This window comes from Diadema setosum, unplaced genomic scaffold, assembly GCF_964275005.1.
Source record: "Diadema setosum unplaced genomic scaffold, eeDiaSeto1 scaffold_58, whole genome shotgun sequence".
Taxonomy (NCBI): domain Eukaryota; kingdom Metazoa; phylum Echinodermata; class Echinoidea; order Diadematoida; family Diadematidae; genus Diadema; species Diadema setosum.
The window spans coordinates 72,585-78,584 of record NW_027307684.1 but is presented as its reverse complement, the minus strand read 5'-3'; the positions used below and the strand labels follow the sequence as shown (position 1 = coordinate 78,584).

General features: G+C 37.1%; 1 long non-coding RNA gene across 1 annotated transcript; it reads right to left on the bottom strand.

Moving 5' to 3' along the window:
- Positions 1-2,231: 2,231 nt before the first annotated feature.
- Positions 2,232-5,680, bottom strand: LOC140245909 (uncharacterized). Its single transcript, XR_011902397.1, has 3 exons — positions 5,031-5,680; positions 3,952-4,170; positions 2,232-3,476 (listed from the first exon to the last, which is right to left on the bottom strand). It is a non-coding gene; the product is annotated as an uncharacterized lncRNA (long non-coding RNA).
- Positions 5,681-6,000: the final 320 nt, after the last annotated feature.

Here is a 6,000-nt window from a genome sequence, read left to right as displayed (position 1 = left end):
ATTTGCCGGTTCGTAAAGTCCATGCTCAATACGTGTGGACGTAGCGAGTGCGCATTACGAACCGGCAAATGTAACATAAAATGGCGCGTATCATCACACATTCCACACGCTTAAGTGGTACGCGCACAGTGTAATGTATACATTCGCCGCTCTAGGTAGTGGGATTGTGATTCATTCATGTTCATTCATGTTCATTCATGTTAGTTGTATCATAATCATGGATATAGGAAAGTGTACTAGTAACAAACACCACAGTTATTTTCTCAAACTATACAACCTACCTGTGCTTTTACACATTAATTGTTGATGCGAGTAATGTTATCAAACTGTGCAATGGGTTTTTGATTGGATGAGTACCGTTCTATTAAAGTGTGCCTGGTAGTCACTGCAGGGCTGCCAACTTTCACTCATCGAGAGTGAGACTCACTCATTTTGGTCCTTTCTCACTCTAAAACTTTATTTCATTTGCATGCATTTCTATTGATCTCACTCATTTTGCCTCCTAAATCATAGCATTGGCCTATGGCAGTCTCACTCTCAACTAGTTTCAAATGTTGGCAGCCCTGTCACTATCTATAAATATTACAAGTGTTAAGTCATTATCAGTATTGAGAGAATATAATTACACCCATACAAACACAAACATACACAAACACACATACACGCACATATACCAGTAAACACACTCGAACCCACACACACAACCTACTTTCTGACACATTAATTGTTGATGCCAGTAATGTTATCAAACTGTGCAATGGGTTTTTATTGACTACTGGATGAGTACTAAAAGTGCGCCTGGTAGTCACTGTCTATAAAAAAGTGTAAATTCATTATTGAGAGAATATAATTACACCCATGCAAACACAAACATACACAAACACACACTATACATGCACATACCATTACACACACTCGAACAAACACACACACACACACATACCCTCTTACAAAGCAGTCATAATCACCTTGTTCTCCCAATTCTAGGTATCTGTGTCTCTCTCACTCCTCTTTTTTTCCTTTTGTTCTTTTTTTTTCTATTCACCAGTCCCCAAGTTTGTGAAGAATTCTGCATTTTATTAATTCAAAATGCACCATTCCACATGTGTGTTCATAATTACATACAGTAACTACAAAACAAAGCATTCTCCTCAAACTTCCAGATGTAACCTGTAAATTCAGAGACTGATTTTTTTTTTTTTTGCATTTTCGACAGCTCACAATAATTACATTGCACACTATTATTACAATACATTAAATTACAATTGATACAAAATAAATGTGACATTCTCCATGATACTTCACTATGTAATCTCACTTGGAATGAGAAGTTAGGCATTTGTTGCATTTCAGAATTGTGTTCTGACCACTATAAAAGTGGTGCAATAACAAGTACAAAGTACAAAATTCTCCCAACACTTCACGAGGTAATCTGACCTGTAAATTGGTGAGAAGTTCTGCATTTCCTTGACTTTAATGTACTACAGTAGTACGCGTGTTAGTCACAAATAGTGCAATAACATGATCAAGTGTACCATTCTCCTCACACTTCACAAGGTAATTTTGCCCAGGGTTGAATTAATGAAAGTGATACCCAATGTGTTTATAAACACGAGTCTACAAACTTTAACAGTCTGCCAACTACTGGACTGCTGGGAGGAGAGTAGTGTACGTCATTTGTCTCTTTTTGCTGTCCTTAGGATGGGGGACAACATGACAACATGTTAATAGAAACATGTCTGGCTAGCCATTCTCTTTCTAGGACCAGAATTTTCAAGGCATGATAATATTGTCTGATAGACATTCTGCCATTTTCACTGAGGCAATCATAGCCAAAAGATTGATATAGTTACGTGTTAAATCACATCTTTGATGGTTAAAATGTGTTCTACCATCTACAAATATTTCTGACCTTTTGTAGGCTTCCCCACTGTTCAGCTTTTTTTTGACAATTCTGTAAATAGATTCCATGAATTTTTTCATGACAACTGAAGATCTATCAGGAATAGAACTGATGTCAGTACCTACATATTCTTCCACATGAAAATCTTCTGGCTTTGCACTGACATCTATCTTCCACTCCCTCAAAAGCCTCAATGGCAGTAGTTTCCCAATTTGCAATGAAGAGACAATAAATGGAATACATACTGGAACACTACACTTTATTTCTATTGTTTCTTTTATATTGAATAAGGTCCTCCCGAAGTGATAAAAATTGGTCGATTTGTGTGAAACTGTGTTGAAATTACTGAAAGCATGTAGCAAATATGAACACTGAAGATAAAATAATTACCAGAAAGTATTACAAACTTGATCATGCATCAAGTCTATATTTGTACAAGGCACTATGAGCAAGAAATTCACCAATAATTCCCTTTCCTTTCCTTACAAGAAACATGTACAATAGTTTGCCTAAATGGTCTTTATTTTAGGAAAGTTGGTCAACAGTTAGTGCACTACATATAATAATGTAAATACAACCAGATGTATACCAACAAGACTAGATAGAGGGCAATATAGAATACATACAGCATAATATGAACATGCTGTACTTCCATTACACTTCACAAACAGTTTTCTATTGCTTTCCTGTGTCCGGTTACCATCAAAATCGGTTCTTCAATGTCTGACAGGGACATTGCTTTCTCGAGATTTAACAGTTTTCCATCATCCAGCAAGGTTCAGTATTCTTTGTAATCTGAAATAAGAGTGGAGGACTTAGTCTGCTTTCAAATTGAAATCAGGTACACCTAATGCAAGGAAAACAAATACATAATTTGATGAAACTGCCAAGTCTGGTTGAATAATTGTTACTTCATTTACTGTTTTTTTTTTAACTATTGTTTGCAGAAGACAAACTATTTTCTTTAAATTTTACAGGTTGCCTGCCACAAACTTTTTCTTACAAGAGTGAAGGATAAAAGAAAAAAAAAGATAATCAAAGTATTTATCACATGTTTAAATTATTTTACATTTGTTATTGGAAAATTAAGTTTTGGCTCATAATTGCTTTTTTAGGAATTTGCACCACACAGACAGATAATGCAAGAAATACAAACAACAGTTATACAATGCCCTGAACTTCTCAACTCCAGTTGAATTACCTTCAGTTTCAAAGGTAACATTGCTGCGTTGTTTCTTAGAATGCGGACACCACAGTTGTTTGTAGAGGCTCTGCTTCTGTTGCTGCTGCTGCTTCTAGCAGTGTTGCTAATGTTCCTGAAGTGCAGATGCTAAAGTTGCAAGTAGAGGCTCTGCTGCTACAGTGGTAAGTAGAGGCTCAGTTGCTACAGTTGTAACTAGAGGCTCTACCACTGTTGTCGTACTTAGAGGCTCAGCTGCTAGGGCTGTATGTACAGGCTCCGCTGCTGCTGCTGCTGCTGCTGCTTCAAGCGGTGCTGCTGATGTTTCTGGGGATTCAGCTGTCACAAATCGACGTTGAGGCTCTGCTACTGCTGTCGCAACTAACGATACTGCTGGGGAAGTTGTAAACAATGCATCAATGAAAAAAATTATGTGACCATCCTGAGGGTAGAATCAACAAGATTTATACTAGATATACTTGCAAACATCTATCATGGACACTAGAATCTACAGTGTATTACATGCACATAAAGCAAATTATCAGTAATTGATTTTGTTTTGGGACTGAGAAGAGACGTTGACATAATAAATTGTAAGTAATAATCAATATCAGACTTTTAAAGAAAGGAAGTGGAAAGCTAACAGTCTTCAGCATCCTACAGTCATTACAAACTGCAATTACGACATTTGTTTTATTCATTACACAGAATTGAACAGTGATTGAAACGGTAATGCAATGAAAGTACATTGTACCTACATGATACCATGCATAAAAATCTCTACATCATTTTAAAATGAAAAAAGACATAATATATCTTGATAAACTTATTGATGTAGAACAAATCAGTAACTATGTATTCAAATTACCTCAGGCAGAAAGAGGAATGCCCTCGTCATCTGACATCCTACGTCCATCCATGGGCATGTTGAAGACTTGAAGCATCCTCCCTTTCCACCAGCCATTTTCACTTCTCATATGTACGCAGGAACCATGTTTCGGTTTGGTCCGTTGAGCATGATAGAGGCCACTTGAGCTGACAGGATTCATAGAACCATCCCTCTTCCACTTGACAAGAACATCTATGCCTACGGTGGTTCAAAAACACAAAAAATTGTATGGACAATTTCAGTGAGAAATTTGACAGTTGTGTCATACACTATGTGATAAAACATTACAAGTACCTGCAGGTTTGAAAAATGTGAAGAAGAGTATTTCTTAGAGCTAAAGCACAATTTCAGAAGAAAAAACAAAGTAACATAAGGAAATTCTTTACAGGCAATCACCTACGACATTTTGTGAGACAAAATGAAAATAGCTACAGCCAGCATACCTATTTGAAATGCAAAAAAAAATTGTCATCAAAGTCTGCTGATCTCTGAAGGGCATAGTAATTCAGGTGCTATTGGTCGAGCTTTTACACCTTGGGGTTGGCAAAGGTAAATAATGATAACTGCTACACATTCTTTGATTAGAAATGTGATGTCTTTCACATAAAAACCTAACAATCTTATACACAGAAGTGTTAGTGCTTGCTTTTTTCTCTTTTAATACATTGAGTAGCAGTCAACATTGATATACATGTATGAAATAATTACAGTAAGGCCATTAGAAACTTCCCCCAAGTATGCTCAAACAGGTGCCTAGGGAAGAGCTTGTAATATCAACATGAGCCTGTCCTCACCAGGTTAATATCTGCATAAGATACTTGACAGTAGAGTTAGATAAGATCGACATTACAGAAAAGGTATGACTACATTACATTCCAGATATCAAAACAGTGATTTCAAATGACATGGTATTGTTCAATCATCTATTCCACTGAAAGTAATAAATGACCTATTCCATTCACCGTAAACTGAGAAATGTTTGTGAATACGTGGTTCCCGGTACACTTTATGGTCCACAAGTACCGGTACCATAATCACTTGTTACGAATCAAGCTTACCATTATAGGCAGAAGGAAAAACATCCTCATCACCACTACTCTCTGCGGTTGTACGTAGGCTCTGCTGCTACAGTCTGAAAGGCTCAGCTGCTACAGTTGAAAGTTAGGATCATGCTGCTACAAATGTAGAGTTTTACGGTAGCATACGTAGACGCTCTGTTGCAATAGTACTGTCGGTAGGCCTACTGTAGTACATAGAGGCTTCGCGACTACAATTGTATGGAGAAGTTCAGCTGCTACAGTTGCACTTTACAGGCTCTGCTAATGCTGCTCCTGCGCCGAGAGGTGCTGCTGATGTTCCTGGGATGCTAGCTGCTACAGTTGTAATGATAGCGGTGCTGCCTTTGTTTGTGGGGACTCGGCTCCTGCTTGTAGTGGCCTGCTGCTCCTAGAATTATCCCCAAAATATAAGGAAAATCATGTCAGTGTTATCAGGGAACAAATAGGATACCGGTACCACGGTAACTTATATAGAACAAAAATCCCTGGATATAGGCTTATACTTGTACACGAGTGTTAAAAAAAACTGTGAGTACCGGTACCGGTAATCAACTTCGTTTAATTTTTCTGAAAGTTCATTGATATCTGTCCCGGTAATCAAAATAAGTAACATACCGGTGAATACAATCTCGATCTAGCCTATAAATTTACTGTTTACGTGTAGGATTTTAGTTAGACAGTAAAGGCCAGAGCAGCTATTCTTGCATGCTTAAGGAAGCTACTAGTGGTATATGTAACTATAACTGACTTAACACTGACGCTAAACAGTCTCATCATGCAATTTCATTCTTACTTAGGGCCTAAATACTATTTTTTTTTTAAATGCAACAACATGAATCTTTGAAAACAGTGATAATCATTTATTACTTTGGGCCTATTTTCAGTTCTACCTGGGTATTTGCAATTGCTACACGATATTTTTTTTCAGTTTATAGATTCTACTATGCTTTAGTTTAAAAAACAATGCATA